Below are 17,531 nucleotides of genomic sequence, written 5' to 3' on the forward strand. Positions count from 1 at the left end.
GCCTGGATTAGATTTTGTCCTTTGCAGAAGATGTGAAAGCTCAGTTGTTAAATATCCCTGTGGACAAGGACTTCCTGTTTGGTAATACTTCAAAAGTTTTCAAAAAAAAAAAAAAAAAGAGAGAATGAGAGAGAAAAACTAATGAAGGGCATTAGACGATCTTGTTTCCAGTTCCTGCATTTTAGAATAACTATCCTTTCAGCCCCTGTCTGTTTTTCATGGACTCTTCAAATCTGGAGAACAGAAATTTGGAAAAGAGCAGTTCAAAAGGGAATGGCAAGAAGATTCCAAAAAGAGGTCTAATGGGTCCCAGGATCCCAACACCCAAAGGGAAAAAATGACTGGTTTCCCCCTATACTTCCGAAAACAGTAAGGAATCTTTCTGTATGCCTTCTTCCATGGCAATAAGTCAACTCACTCTTGGATTCTAAACATACTAAAAGTTGCAAACTCCATTGGGTATTTCCCTACTGTTCAAGTATTCCTCAGCCCCAAAGGATCATCTTCATCTTATTTATCATGTTATTGCAGATCTACTAATTCAGGGGATCGTAGAACCAGACCCCCCAAAACCAACAGGAATTAGGATTTTTAATCAACTATTAACCTGTTAGGGAAGGTAGCCTCTAACCTGCTGTCCAAACTTTGTTTTATCTTCATTAAACTTCCCCAAAATGTTCCACAATGCAAAAATGTCCTTTTCTGGATTTATCAAGTATAAAATAATATTGGCAAATAAAGCCAGCTTTTCTTGATTACCATACCAGTTGTGTTATTTTCTTTGCCAGTGGTGCTAAATATAAAGCAAATAACAAAGGGGAAAGAGGGCACCTTTGCCTGGTTCCCATGTTCAAATACAACTTGTCGGAGAGGAACCAACCCTCCTTAATTCCTGCTTTTGATCTTTTTACATGTTCTCCTGATTATCATTATTGTATGCTTCCATTGCCATGCTCATAAAATCTCCGCTTACTCTGTCAAATTTCTTCTCTGCATCAAGACCCACCAACAGCAGTATTTTCTGTCATTCTGCTCCTTTCTGGATCATCATTCTGTTAATGTCACATAATTTGCCTCCCCTCCAGAAAACCACAGTGATTTGTATATATTCATTTTCACAACAGGTTTGTCAGTCTTTTAGCTTGTATACACCTAAACACTTTATACTAATGGTTGAAAACTGATACGGGTCTGTATGAAGCTGGTTCTTTAATACAGCCACCACAGCTTTCTTCCAATATACTGGTGCTTCCCCTCCTTTTAAAATGTCGTTAAACTCTTCTTAACCTTTATCACTTTCTTCCCTCAAAACTTCCAAACTTCTGCAGGAATACCATCTGTTTCTGGAGACTTCCCTGTCGATTGATTATACATCACTGTTTTTATCTTCTATCCTCGTATCTCAACTGTTAGTCATAAATATTTCCATTTGGTCTTTCTTGGTTTCTGCATTCGTTGGCTTCATACAGATTTTCATAAAATTTCCAAAATATTTCTACTACAGCTATATGGTGTCTGGTAGTCTTCCTAAGTATGGAGAAAACTCTTTCCACTTTCTGTTGCCTAAGTCATTGTGCTAAAGTTTTTTTGTGCTTTGTAATCTTAACGTGTGCATATTATTCAAATGCTGCCTTATTTTCTCTTCAGCAATCTGCAGTTGCCCTCTTCTGGTTCCGAGAGATTTCCCTTGTATTTCAATACTTTAACCTTTGTCAGCCCCTCAAAATTATTACTTTTAATAATTTCCTATTCCCATTTCTTGAGTTCCTTTTTTAACAGATGAGAAAATGCCAGTGTTTCCTTTTTTACTTCATTACTCTGCAGTTTTATTTTGGGTTTTATTGGTGCATGATCTGAAATGGTTATTGGTAGTGTCATATTTTTTAATTAAATGTACATGCTCATGTGAAACTATAAAATCTGATGATAATTTTCATTAATTCCTTACTGATGGGTTATCGTTCCGTCCTCAAAACTGAGCTGGCCTCATACCAAGCTCGCGTCAGCCAAAAACTCTTGAGCCAAGATCCTACCCAGAATGCTCTGCTCCCTGTTAACTCTGATCTAGTTTGCCGCGTTGCTGTACACATGTGTCAAGCCACTCTCTCTCAGCTAAGTGAACAATTTTTTTGAAAGTTTCTATATTTAGTGTTTAAAAGATTTTCAGTCACTTACTATCTCTATACTCCTACCCTATCGTAACTAAGACTCTCTCCCTATAGTTTTTTATTACCCTTTTCTTACCTTTGAGGTAATTCTTCATTACCATCGTTGGGAATCCTTCTTTTCTCTCTCTTCTTACCCTTCTGGGTAGCTTTCTTAACTCCTTGGTACTGTCGTTCTTCTCCATATCATTATGTCAGACAAGAAAAGTAGTGTTGGTTTCAAACAATGTATGGAATGCGGCCTTACGTTACTGCTTTCTGATGGCTATGATGTATGTGTCTGTTGCTTGAATGTCTCCCACCTTTCAGTGGATCCCCCATGTGGGATTTGTAGAAATTTTTCGACCAGGGCTCTCAATGAAAGGAAGAACAAGTTAATCCTGAAAGGCCTCCTTAAAACTCCTTTCGGTGAGGCTTTCTCTGGGTTGGAGGGCTCACCCCCTCCTGCTAAACCCTGTAAGAGGCGTTCTTCTTCCTCCTCCTCGAGGTCGCTCACTTCATCTCCCTCTGGAGATCGCAGGAGTCGACTCACAAAAAGGTAAAGATTTCGAGCTCGGTGCTGCCATCTGTGGCCCTTTTGGCCCCAGCCTCGGACCACCCCAATTGATTCTTGCTCCAGCTATGTCCTCTTTATCCCCACTGACACCAGTGTTCCTGGTGGAGACACTTATGGCTCCAACAGTTTCGTTGCAGCCTTTATTGGCACCATCTCTGCAGGTACAGTCTCCTTCTGCACCATTGGTGCAAACTTGCACGGCCCCGAGTTTGATGATACTGTCCTTTACGGTGCAGACACCACCTTTGGCACTGACATGCCCTTCGGTGCAGTCTTTTTCGGCACCGTCGTTATCGGTGCAGACATTTGCCACACCGCCCTTTACGGTGCAGACACCTTCGACTTCTATGGTGCTGCCTTCATTGGTACAGATAACCTTGACACCATTCTCCTTGGTGCAGACACCCTCGGTTCCAGGCTCTGCACCACACAAACTAGCAAGGACCAAGTATTCTCCTTCCTTGGATCCGTTTGTTGGAAGCCAGTGTAGCCCTTTCCTAGAAAGCCAATAAATATAAACTCAGCCAGCAGATAATGGCAAGCTATACTCCTTTACTGGATTATAGTAAAGCACAACAAACAGGCCGATTTCAGCTCCATTACATGTTAGCCTTCTTCAGTGTTAAAGTAAAATAAAAAATGTAGTGCCTTGGATTAGCATCTGTTTATGTGTTTGCTATTTAAGGCACTACATTTTTTTATTTTACTTTAACATTGAAAAAGATTAACATGTAATGGTGCCAAAACCGGTCTGTTTGTTGTGCTTTACTATAACCCAATAAAGGAGTACAGCTTGCCATTATCTGCTGGCTGAGTTTTGATTTATTGGATTTTGGTTTGAGCCGTGCAGTTCCCATATGGGCAGGAAGCTACTTTGGTTTGTGCAGTTCTTGTTTCTCTTCCTGCTGTTGGCTATGGCGTGCTGTATATCGGGGTTATTGAGAATGTGAGCCTTTGGTTCTTGCATTTCTTCAGCTACATCTTTCCTTTCCATCCCATGGTTTTGGTTTTCGATACCACAACATTTTTCCTGCAGCATTGGTAAAGGTCCTGGTCACGTCCCATGGATGGTGGACATTTTTCTGTTGACATTTGATTTATGAGTTCAGCTTCAGCGCCAAGATTAGGTTGGCATTCTGGTCGAATTACGATTTGGTGGTTTGCGCTGGTACTCATGGCCCTTCAATCATTCTACAACGATTGGATTTATTAGACCTGCTGTTTACATGGGACTCGTACGAGTTTATGTAAATCAATATTTAGTGCTTTTTTAAACACACTGAACTCTGGTGAATTACAGTTTGGTGCTCTGGACTCGATATGTGGGGACCTATGGCCTTTGAATCATTTTATAACAATTGGGTGTATTGGACTTTATATGGGACTTTTATGGGTCTCTGTAGGCTAATATTTGGTGTTCATACATTTTTCTGACACTTTGAGCTTTCAAGTCTGCTTTATATGATTGTGTGGGGGCCATCGTCCCTATGGTGGTCATCTAGTAAGTGACTTTACATCTGCAAGTGCTTTCCATAGGAGTGTACGTGTTTTTGGATTACAACTTAGGCGGTTCCCATGAAGTAGAGTACTTTGAGCACTTGCCTACCAGTTTGACATTTATGGTGACATCTTTGTGACTTTAAGTTCGGAGAGACAATATTGTTTTTTTCCTTATATGAGACTTAACATCATACATAGGGACATTGTATTACATTAATGTATTAGAACCATAGCATCATGTTCATATATTTATAAGTGGGCTGCTTGTACCATCGCCCTCATATGTCCAGTTGGTTTCCAGGTTCTTTTTAGCATCTGCTGGCCTGATACGCTTGTGTTTTAAAAAATAATTTTGAGACAGCAAACAGGATTACAGTGTTTGGGCTTGGCTATTATGAAAAATGGCATTTTGAGTGGATGCATTTAGACCAGACCTTTGTGTTCTGATACATGCTTTATACTTCACTGTGTATACTTGCAGGATAATTTGGAACTAAATTGTGGGATTTTTTATTGGGTCCATCCGACATATATTTTGGATAATTTGTGGAATTGATGCATATATACATTTTTATGGTCCATGATGATCACCATTGTCTGCCCTAAATTGTTATAACAAACTAAATCCTATTCATTCTCAACGATTTCTTGCCCACATTGGCAGTATGGCTTGGTGTATATGCAATGTTTTTTAGCTTATTCAGGGACAGTGGATATCTGAATAACACATTGGATTTTTGTTTTAAAATTGGGTCCTTGCAAGTTAGTAATCATCCTCAATTCAACTTTGATATAGGGTGGTTCATTTGATTTATTGGAGCCCACCAATCTTAGTCCGGGTTTGCATTTAGAATTTGCTGTGGATTACTAATATATATTTCTATTTATTAGTGATCTGTGAGTTTTTGTCTGGGTTTTTTGGCCTGAAACATTAATGTTTGGACACTAAGTGGTGTGTTTTATGGAAGGGTCCAATTTACTGATTGGTATCACCCTAATCAGACTTTTTTACTTTGGACTATAGTGAACCATTGTTTTTGAAACCAAGGGGACATAGCATTGCTCTAGAAATACTGGTACTATTTTGGTTCAAAGAATTGTTAGCTGAAAGGAGAGCAAGGGCTACTATTGTCCCTTTATTTAGGAATGGGTGCCCATTCTAAGGATTAACACTATCACAATTAGACTTTTATGTCCTGGTCTTTCTAGATTACTGATTTTGGTCAGAAGGGTATGTAGCATTGCTCCAAGCATTTAGATTTGAATAATAGCATGAGTGTTTGCTAAGGGTGAGCAAGGGCTATTATTGTCCCCTTTTTACAGAATTGGTTATGGAAGGTGCTGTTTCCAAATTGGTATCATTAGCTTTGTCCAAATGGTCGATTTAAGGTTTTTTGGCCATTTGCTAGTTCTGCGGAACAATTTTTGGGGGAATTCTCCATTGGACTTTACTTATACACACTGCTTTAGGTCCATTATAGTGTTTTCCTCCTTTCTAGGTGAGCTCTTTCAGGCTGTACCCCACCAGAAATCACAGATCCGATCCAATAGTGATTTTTTTTTTTATCTAAAGGCCATACTATTTGCAACATTAGTATGGAACTAACTAAAATTTTCAAGGGCTTGTCATCTGATAAGGATGATTTGGGTATTTTTTGTTTGGGCTTAGATGCCCAAACATCCCAATAGACTCTTCCCATTACATTAGAAGCCACTTGTGAGGCTCATTTTCAGAACCTAGCTAAACATATGAGATCTTTAAGAACTAATGTCTGGCATGCCAAACTATTTAAGGCATATTTAGCCAAAAACATGGCCCTACAGAGTTTGAGGGTTCGCCTTCAGCCTTTGATGGCTAGAATTGATGGTGAACTTATGGAACAATGGGCAGCAGCACAATAACAGGCATCCATGAGTTTTGTCAAAGTATTGTTAGCATATTATGAAAGAGTTATTGAATCAGACATGGTGGAAATCACTGGGCTATGTGAAACTACCAACAATTTTGAGGGGCTACCAGTGTTTCAAACTTGTCTTGAAAAATTAAATAACGATTTGACCAATCTCGAACAATATTTGAAGTCCAAAAGCATGATAAAATGTCAAAGGGACCTAACGGATTATGATAAAGGGGTACAATTCTCCAGCAATAACAAACAAGTGAGGTACAATGAGCCAACTAGAAAAACAGGCAAACGGAAGAGAACCCAGGTCAATTTTGAAAAGAACACCAAACTCTAGTTCTAATTATGAGACCTCTGGATGAATCATCATCTGTAACTGACCTCAATATACAGCATCCTGGGGACTCACCTGTATCTAAAAAATCCACCCCTTTAGATGGCAGGTTAGGGGGGGTAGGAAATGTACCAGAAATAGGAAACATGGATGTCTTATTGGAATTAATGACTCTGAAATAACAACTCAGAATAATGTCCTGAATATTTCAAATGTATCACTGTCTGATGTACAAATAAAGATACTAAATAAGGGATTAAATTTCATTCCTGTTTTTTTTTTGTTTCTGAAGACCGGCTTGCTCAGGATGTTATGGCTTTTTGCAGACTTGAATTTAAGAATTTTTTATAAGGATTCTGATCATAAGACATGTGATAACAGGTTTCAGTGTCATAGATTTAAGTTCATACGCCCCATGCATGCCAATATTCTTATGTTCCAAACTGCTGTTCTGAAGGATTTACATTATAGCTCTAGGGAATATGCATGCAAAACCAATAATCTCTCAAAGATTGTCCAAGCAGCTTTACGTGAATTGGTTGACAATAAGGACTTGGTCATCTTACCTGCTCATCTTACCAGTGGTGGTCATGAACTGGAAACAGTATAATGATGAGGCCATGAGACAATTGGGTGATGGACGTTACTATATGAACATGCCCCTTGATCCTACTCAGAAATTTAAGGCAGAAATTGATCAGTTTTTGGCCCTAGCTAGGGAGGAAGGCATCATCTCTGACTATGATTTGCAACAGCTAATAGTCTCGGACCCCACAAATCCATACATTTATTCCCTCTCTAAGATGCATAAAAACCTGCATCACCCACCGGGTAGACCTATTGTTTTGTGTAGGGGTTCCATTACTGAACCCCTATTGCAATATTTAACTTTGAGGCTACAACCTCTACTCAAGTGGGTACGCTCCAGACTTCGTGACACCACCGAGTTTCTTCAAATTATAGCTGATACACAATTGGAACCTGGCTGGTTACTTTGTACCAAATATGTGTCGTCCCTATACATGAATATAGCACACTGGGCAGATTTGGATGCCCTGGAGTTTTGGCTAAACAGGTCAGGACTTTACCCCCCCCAGGAATAAATACTCTTATCAGGCTTGCTGAACACATACTAAGAATGTTTTTTTCTATCGTGATCAATGTTTTTGGCAAACTAAGGGCACTGCTATGGGGGCTTCATTTGCTCCCATCTATGCAGATTTATTCATGGCATATGTCGAGGATCTCATAATTTATGATGGTTCCCATAACATTTACCTAAATGAAATTGACATCTGGAGGAGTTTCTTGGATGATTGCTGGATGGTATGGAGATCGGATGAGAGTTACCTGAAAGAATTTGTAAGTTACCTCTATGAAAACAAGTGGGGTATTCAATTTACTGCTAGTTATTCTTATAAGATAATTTTTTTGGATGTGTTTATTACTAGGAACTTCGATCATACCTTAGAAACACAGGTATATAGGAAATACCCCCAATACAATTCCTTTCTCCATGCCACCAGTTTTCATCCACCTCACATCTGCAGAAATATACCTAAGTCCCAATTTCTTAGAATGAAACTTATTTGTTCCAAGCCTGACAGTTATGTTCACTATAGGGATGATCTTATCGCCAGATTTAGGGATAGAGGCTATCCAATGGGTTATGTCTTGAGTGCTAGCAATACGGTCTCCTCACTAGATACTTTACAATATAAAAAACAAGGGACCAACCAACAATCTGTCCATCCGCCTTGTGACAACTTATGGCAGGAATACGGAGACTTTACTCAGTTTTGTCCAGAGACATTGGAATATATTAAGGGCGGATGATTATTTCTCTACATTTTGGGGGACAGGTGCTCATTTTCATTCCCTAGGGGGAGAAACATTGGGTCCCAGCTGAGTCACTGTAAGCATATCAACCAGTATTCGGGTGCCTCTGGACACCATACTATAGTTGGTGACTTCTTAACAGGTTGTGTACCTTGTGGTCACTGTACCCACTGTAAGGCTATTAATAAAACTAGGCATTTTTCCAGTAGCAATACGGGTAATGTTTTCCAAATTCCATTTTTTGCAGATTGTGGGACAGATTGGCTTATTTATTTAGTAACTTGCAGCTGTCGTGCCTTCTATGTTGGACAGACGTCCAGACCCCTTAGGATCCAGATTTCAGAACATTTTAGTGGGATCAGAAATAAAAAACCTAGTAATGCATTGTACAAGCATACTACTAAACATCCCAGTGCTACATTTAGATTTACAGTAATTTATAAAATCATGGGAAACCGGGCTAATAAAGCTGGATGGCATAGCCTTAGGATGCAAAGGAAAATAAATGGATAATTAAATTAGGTGCATTATTTGCACCTGGACTTGAATAAACATTTGTAAGGAACCAATCATGGACTAGCATCTATTTGTGTTTGCTATTTAAGGCACTACATTTTTTAATTTACTTTTAACACTGAAGAAGGCTAACGTAATGGAGCCGAAACCGGTCTGTTTGTTGTGCTTTACTATAACCCAATCAAGGTGAGCAGCTTGCCATTATCTGCTGGCTGAGTTTTGATTTATTGGATTTTGGTTTGAGCCGTGCAGTTGCCGTACGGGCAGGAAGCTACTTTGGTTTGTGCTTTTCTAGAAAGGACAGAATCACTTTCAGGTTTCTCTATGAGGTCGACCAGGAGCCTCTCAGAAAAAGATGTGTTGTGGCTTGTCGACCAGTTGCTTGTGGCCAGGGGTCTCTCTCAACCGTCTAAAGCTACGTTCCCTCTTCCAGGTGACCGCATTTCTCCACAGACTCCAACACAGACTCCCCCTTCGACTTCCATGGAAGCATCGAAGCCCCTTCCTCTGACAGCAGCTTCCCTTCCTCCGACCCCAATAGTGGACCTCACTTTGGAGCCAGAGTCGTCCTTGTGACCCTCGGTGCACTGGGCTCTTCAGGCTAGTGGCTGTGCCTTGGGGGAAGTCATTCTTGGTTCCACGCCAATTGTTTCTTTGGTACCTTCCAGGAATCCTCCCACAGCCCTCTTGAGACTCCTGGTCTGGGGGTCGGCTCATCAGAGCAGGGTGTGACCTTGGTTCTGAAGTTCCCATGCTTGGTTCCAGGCTCCCATCCCTCTTCAGGTGGTCTGGCCTTTCAGGCCATGGAGATGGCATGTGCCTCCGCTGGCAAACCCTCCATGTCTGAGTCCACCCCCCCCCCCGTGCCGCAACTGTCGCAATCCACAACCACCGGGCACAAGGGCCTCAGGTTTCTCCCCCTTAGACACATGGACTCCACTGAGGAGTCTTTGACTGAAGATATGGACTTTGATGATGGAGAAGGGTCCCCATGGTCACCCTCTTGAGGTGTCCTTTGGAGATCCTAAGACAGAGGAGTGACTGGAAGTCCTCCAACCCTTCCTCAGAGGAATCCGTATTCCTGCAGGCCTTTTGTGCCTGGCCCCATACCTACTGGGTTACCCTGCTGGCAATAAGCTTGTCCAGTTCATCGTCCAGCATGCATGGAAGGCTCCTGACACACTGGAAGCTATACCGTGGAGGCCTGACAAGATCTCATCTCCCCCAGCTAAGCATCCCCATTGGTCAAAAGGTCTTCCAGTAGATGCCATGTTGGTGGTGGCTGCAACAAAAAAAAAGACTTGGCAGAAGAGAGCCAGACTGTCCATCTGCCCAACAAGGAGTCCCGGGCGATAGACAGACTCTGGAAGCATGCGTTTGCTTCACTGACCTTTGCCATAAGGTCCTTGAACTACTTGGCACACTTTACAAGGCTCCAGAGGGACCTTATCAACCAACTCTCTGAAACCTTGGCAGGAGCTGTTTCTGATGAGGTGCGTGACAACATAGCTTCTCAGATAGCGACCCTAGAATCCATATCCAATTCTTCCATGTGCCATAGTGGAAGGAATGGCCAGAGCAGCAGGTGCAGGTATAGTCACGAGATGACATACCTTTTTGACTTTGTGGACTCCTTTAAGGCTTCCTTTATGAATTCCTCCATTGAGGCCACTTTATTGTTTGGCCCTAAGGTTAAAGATACGCTGGCAAGGTGTGAACAAGGTGGCAAGACCCCATCTGCTTGTTGGTGTCCGACACTCCACTCCTCAACAATTCTACTCCAGAAATCAGAGGAGCGGGAAGATGTGGCACAAAATCACAGGACTCTTTCCGTGACGCACATGCTGAGTTCTCCCCTAGAGGCAGAGGGGGAATCTCCAATTGAAGATGCCCCTTTTGGGGCAGGGGAGGTCCGCGAAACCGGGGTTCCAGAGATTCTTTCTCTGGGCAACCCTACCAGAGCTCCTGAAGCATTGCCCAACTGCTCACCTCTGGAAGCAGTCTGGGGTCGTTTTTCTTTGTACCCCACTGCCTGGCAAAACATAACCACTGATTCTTGGGTACAATGGATAATATCCAGAGGCTATCTCATCCCCTTCCATGTCTGTCCCACCTCATCCAGAGACTTGCCTGACATCCCACCTTGTCAAAGGGAAGCAGCAGCACACGAACTCTGAAAGCTGCTACAAAAAAAGTCATCCAGACAGTCCCCCCAGATCAGATAGGATACGTTTTTTACTCAAGGTTCTTTGTAGTGCCAAAAATGACAGGAGACTGGAGACCGATTCTGGATCTCAGCACACTGAATAAATGTGTAAAAAGAGAGAAATTCTGGATGGTCATGGTTCACTCTATCCTTTCTCTTCTGGAAGACGACGATTGGATGTTCTCTGTAGATCTTCAGGATGTGCATTACCATATAAAAATGGACAAGTGCTCAAGAAGATACCTCCGCTTCCGCATAGGAGCCAGTCGCTACCAATTTCGAGCACTGTGTGTGACTCAGAGATGCAATGGTCTCGCCCCTTCATCCTCCATCAGCCAAAAGCCACAGTGACCACAGATGCTTCCCTGATGGGGTGGAGGGTTATGTCGGGGAAACTCGGTCCAAGGCACCTGGTTGGAGACAGAGGCCCATTTGCATATCACTGTCCTGGAACTGAGGGCAGTGCTATTAGCATTCCACTCCATTCTTCCATCAGGGACTATTGCGATCCAATCAGACAACATGTCAGTGGTCTGGTCCATCAACAACATAGGGGGCACCAGATCTTATCCATTATGCTGAGAGGCCGTGAGAATATGGTAATGGGCGATAGCTTCCAACTGCTTTCTAATTGCAATGCACATTCCTGGGAGCTCCAACGTGATTGCAGACAAATTGAGCAGGTGCATTCTACAACCTCACAATTGGTCCCTCAACCCTGTGATAGTGGCAAGAATTTTCAACCGCTGGGGCCAGCCTTGCTGCGACCTATTGGCCTCCCCAGCCAACTACAATTGCAGCAACTACTTTGCCCTGATCCCCCCCTTGGTGACAGTCACCAAGAGACATTCTTGTCCACGCTTGGCCCTCGAGTCTGCTTTATGCTTATCCTCTTCTTCCCCTCATCTCTTAATTTCTGAAGAAAGCATGGCAGTTGAAGAGCAAATTGATCCTCATTGCTCCATATTGGCCTCTCAAGTTTGGTTCCGCTTCCTCTGGCCTAACCTGCTAGTTAGACCATGGATCCTCAGTCCATCCCGAGTGTTCATCTCCCATCCACAGGGTCTGACTCACCCCACTCTAGCAAGCTTGAAGCTGACAGCTTGGTTTCTCCACTTTCTATGATTGTCAGGCAGGATAACCTCTCTTCCCCGGTGCGCAATATTCTTATTGCATCTCATAAATCATCCACCAGGTTAATTTATCTCTGCAAGTGGAAAAGGTTTTTATTATGGGCAGTGAATAAACAATTGGACCCCTTGTCAGCCCCAGTTTCGGTGGTTTTAGATTACTTATCACACCTTTTTCAATTTGGGGTGTCAGCCTCTACTATTCATGTTCATTTAGCTGCCATTTCTAATTTCCACATTGGTTTTCAGGATTCTTCACTCATGTCACATAGACTCTGTAAGACTTTCTTGAAGGGTTTTTCACCTTAAACCTCCCTTTAGAGAACCAGTACAACCTTTGAATTTGGCCTTGGTTCTACAGGCCCTAACAGCTCCCCCCTTTGAACCTGCATCTTTGTGATTTAAAGTACCTCTCTTGGAAAACTTTGTTTGTGGTTGCAATCACATTGGCCAAATGTTTGTCAGAACTTCAAGCCTTATGCATCAAGCTTCCCTACCTTATTTTCCATAAGGGTAAAGTATCACTGAGAACTAATTTTTCCTTTCTACTGAAAGTGGTGTCAGAGTGGTCTATCAACCAATTAGTTGACCTCCCAGTATTTTTTCCTAATCATTCTAACAAGGGACAGTATTGCCTACATTCCCTGGATGTTCACAGGCAAATATGATTTTTATCCGGACAGAACAAAAGCTACCCGTAAATTATACCAACTATTTCTGGCCTTTTCTGGACCAAGGCTTAGGTCATCAGGTCTCAAAAGTTACATTGGCATCATGTTTGAGAAATTGCTTTACCTTTGTCTACAACAAGAACAACATCACCTTGCCTCACAGAGTGAAAACCCATTCTACAAGGTCTAAGGCAACTTCAGCAGCTTTCCATGGTAGGGCTTCCTTCAATGATATTTGTTCACCCTTTAGGAGCAACTTGTATCCTTTATTACAAATTGGATTTAGCCTCCAGACGTAGAGCATCTTTTGGTTCCATGGTGCTCAGGAATGTCCTTCCATGAGGGCTACCCAAGGATACAGGTAGCTGGGGACTCTGTCCCATCATTAAGGAATGAACGAAGATTAACAACATCAGATAAAGAAGTTATGTCTTACCATAATGTCCCATCTGTGTTGTTGGTCTTCATTCATTCATTCATTACTCCCCACCCTCCGTCCCCCTCTGGAGGTTCCTGGTTGATCTCGTATACCCCTTTTTTTGTAGGTCTGTTATGACCAGAGGTAGCCTCTACTTTTGTCTGTCAACTTGCAAACTCGATCTGAGGTAACAGGGAGCAGAGCATTCTGGGAAGGATATTGGCTCAAGAGTTTCTGGCTGACGCGAGTTTGGTATGAGGCCTGCTCAGTTCCCAGGATGGAACTGGTAACCCATCAGTAATGAATGAATGAACATCAGCAACACAGATGGAACATTATGGTAAGACATCATTTATTTTTCTATCCAGTCCATAGCAGTTATTGTATCTTGAAGAGTAAAATGTAAGTTTCTGTTGGAGTTTCTACTACTGAATTCATGTCTTCCACACTAAATGTTTTCATAACTTTCTTCAGAAAGTTACCCTTTTTTGTTACATTGGCTCCCCGATCCATCCTCACAATTTCACATCCAAGTTCCAGTTCCAAACTACAAGTAGTATTCCTTGCTAAAAACTGATCATTCTCTCAAAAATTTTTTAAGCTCCATAATAGTTGATCTGATGTTAGATGTTCTTTGTGTTTCACTGTTGCAGTCATTACATTTGGGTTATCTGCTTGCAGGTAGCCCTCAGTCGGCCTGATTAACAAAATCTTGGGTCCTGCGTCGGTTGCTGTCCCTTCTTCCATGATGTCAGGTCATCAGGGGTATAAAACATGCAGACGACGCCATTACATCAGTCTTTCTTGCTGTGCGGTGCCCGAAGTAGAAGCAGTTTGCAAGTGCCGGTCAGCTGACTTCTGAAATTTTCATTTTCGAGTTTCAGAACCGAAGTCTTCAACTAAAGCTAAGTACTCCGTTGGGGAAACTTTTTCTTGCTCCTTACCGATGTCAGTAAAAGTTAATAATTGCATTACTTGTGGAAAGCGAATACCTCATAAAGATTTTCATTCGTACTGTATTCCTTGCCTAGGCCCTGACCATGACGTACCTTGCTGTCGATTTTGTGCTTTATTTAATCGGCGCACTATCCGTCGTCTATATATTTTTGCTTCTAAATATTTCGGTTCTCGGTTTAACTGTCCAGAAATGTCGTCAGTTAGCCATCCGACTACCAGGATTCTGAAAAAATGCAAAGATAAAGACAGAGACAGGCCACCAAGGTCCAAAACTCCTGACAACGCTTCTCCTAAGCCAGTCGCCAGTTTGCCGGTACTCAGTGAGGTGCTTTCGCAGCTCCTGATACCCGCTACTTCTGATTTACAGGCCTCTACTGAGACCCATTTGGAGTCCGGTATGCTGCAAAATGCTTCAACTATGGAACCCACGGATGTCTCTACCTTGGATGCCGGAGCCTCTGTGCAGGCACCAGCTTCTGAGGGTGTGTTCAGGCCTATGGACTTGATTATTAAACCGACGCCGCCTTCTTCACTCGGGCCTAAATCTCGAACCATGCCTAAAAAAACGACGCCCAGGACATATACTCGGGTCTCTATGCCTAAAAAACAAATTATAAGAATGGCTGAACATCTAATAACACTAATCAGGGGTAGCCAACCCCCCCTCCCCTTCTAAGAGGCCAGGACTGAAGTTGTTTATGAATCTTCTGACCAGGATTCTTATTTTTTCTGATTCTTCTGATGATCTGTATTTGCCCTTATCCACGTATAAGGATTCTGATGCAGAGGACTCTATTCCCTCTGCTTCCCCTCCAGAGGATTTTTCTTTTGGTGAAACCGTACATACTCTAAGGGAGCATTTCCACAGGGAAAGCCAGGATTTTTCTGATTCATAAAAGAGGCTCAGGGATTTCTTACCTCTGACTCAGCATAGGCCTTTAGCTTTTCCTCCTGTACTAGACATTGTTAATGCTTTTTTGGAATCTAGTTTGGCCCCCTGATTCCTTGCCTCCTGCTCCCAGAAAACCTGACGGATACTACAGGGTCTGTGAGTAACACAAGTTCCTTTTTAAAAATCCTATTGCGGATCTCAGAGACTATTTCTCAGGGGCCCAAGGGCATTAAGGCTTCTACTGCTAAAAATCCTACCCCTTCTGATAGGGCTCCAGGGCACTGGATAGATGGGGTAAGAAGGTTTACACTTCTGCAACCTTGGCCATTAGGGCTTTAAACTGCCAGTTTCATATGTTAAAGTATCAGCAACATGTTATTGGATTGCTTAAACAGAAAATGATGATGATTCCTGATTGTGTGGAAAATAAAGAATTACAGGATTTAATGCATTCTGCTGAACAGGTTGGAAAACATACTTTGCAGTGTGGTTTTGATTCATTAGAGGCCACTTACAGGGCTGCTGTTACTGGGTCTGTGCTCAGAAGGCATGCTTGGCTTAAGTAGCAATCTTTACCTGATCATGGTAAAGCTAAATTGTTGGATGCTCCCTTAAATCAGGACCGCCTGTTTGGCAACAAGACTGAGGAAGTTCTTAAAAAGATGGAAGATAAAGCTAAATCTATGCAAACTGTTAAAGATTTCTTACAAGTTCAGCCTCCTAGATTTAGTAGGCACTGGCCCTCTTAAAAATTGGTCCTTTCCAGCCCCTTCCAGGTCTTCTCAAACCAAACCTAGACACAGCATAAATCCCAAGTTTCAGTCCCAGGGGACACACAGGACTAAGCAGTGGGGGGCCTCCACTTCCAAATCTGGGAGTAATAAGACTCCTCCCTATGGTAAACTGTCTCATTGACTTCCTTTTAAAATTTCCAAGCACTTTATCAACTGACAGCCCCTTTGGGGGGGGAAGATTGCTCTTCATGCAAAGAATTGGGAACTCATTACCCAGGACAAATGGGTTTTAAATATAGTGTCCCAGGAATACAGATTTCACTTCCACACATTGCCAACACCAAACTGGTGTCCGGGCCTACCCCCAAATCAGTGGGCAGAGGCCCAAAAACAAGTACTTTCTCTCTTAAGCATGGGGGCTATTCAGTTGGTACCAGAAGAGGAAAAGGGACAAGGTTTCTACTCGAGATCTTCCTGGTGCCAAGAAAAGTCGATTCATGGCATCCTATCCTGGACCGGTCTACTCTAAACACCTTTTTGGAGATTCCAAAATTCAAGATGCTGACTCTTCACCAGTTGCTTCCTATGCTAGGCAAAGACGCCTGGTTGGCAACACTAAATGTAAAAGAAGCATACCTGCACATCCCAATCAGGGAATCTTGCAGAAGATGCCTTCACTTCAAAGCAGGCTACACACACTATCAGTTCTCTGCACTGCCTTTTGGCTTTTCTGCTGCGCCCAGGGTATTCACAAAGTGCCTAGCTCCAGGTATTGCATTTTGCAGGCAAAGAAGTATTCAAATGTACCCATACCTGGACGATTGTCTAATTCAGGCAGAAAGCTAGGACATACTTTTGAATCATCTGGCCTTTGTGTAAAGGATTCTAACCTGTCTGGGTACACCATAAACAAACAGAAATCTCACCTGGTACCCTGTCAACAAATTATATTCCTGGGAGCAAGCTTGAATACAACTTCCCAGATGGCTTACCTCTTGCCAGAGAAACAAATTCATTTGACAACCTACTTTAAACAAGTGGCCACAAAAACCCTGCTATCTGCAAGACAAATACTGCAAGCCTTGGGGTTCATGGCCTCCTGCAGTCTTCTAATTCCATATGCAAGACTTCATATGAGGAAACTACAGTGGTATCTAAAAAGCCTATGGAGTCAACATTCCCACGATCTAGAAGCAATGATTCCTGTCATACCTTGCCTACGCCTAGAGTTCCTTTGGTGGGCAGAGGCCTGCCACCAAAACAAGGGACTACAAGGATGTGAAATGCTGATCCTGGATAGGATAATCATAATGCAATATATAATTGGTGATTTATTTGTGTTTAACCAATAAAGTGAAGCATCCAAAGAAGACTCTCAGTTTTTTAGGTGTGTATGTCATACTTCTGTTGCTGACTATATCGCTTTTTGTTTTATTAGTTTTAGTAGTTCTTTAATTCTTCTAGACAAAATTTACAATAGATAAAAAACACATAACTTATGTTTGAAAAAGGGTGATTTTTACCCTGTGTAATTGGATCCATTATAACTTTATAGATGGCCTCTGAGTGGTGTAGACATGAAATGCTGACTCTGGATAAGATTATTAAAATGCGACATCTGATTGGTGATTTATTTATGTATACAACCAATGAAATGAAGCATTTTATCACCATCTGCTTACTGGTCCATATATGTTAATACTGTTTTT

This window comes from Protopterus annectens, chromosome 12.part0 (genome assembly GCF_019279795.1).
Source record: "Protopterus annectens isolate FY-2018-M chromosome 12.part0, PAN1.0, whole genome shotgun sequence".
Lineage (NCBI taxonomy): Eukaryota > Metazoa > Chordata > Ceratodontiformes > Protopteridae > Protopterus > Protopterus annectens.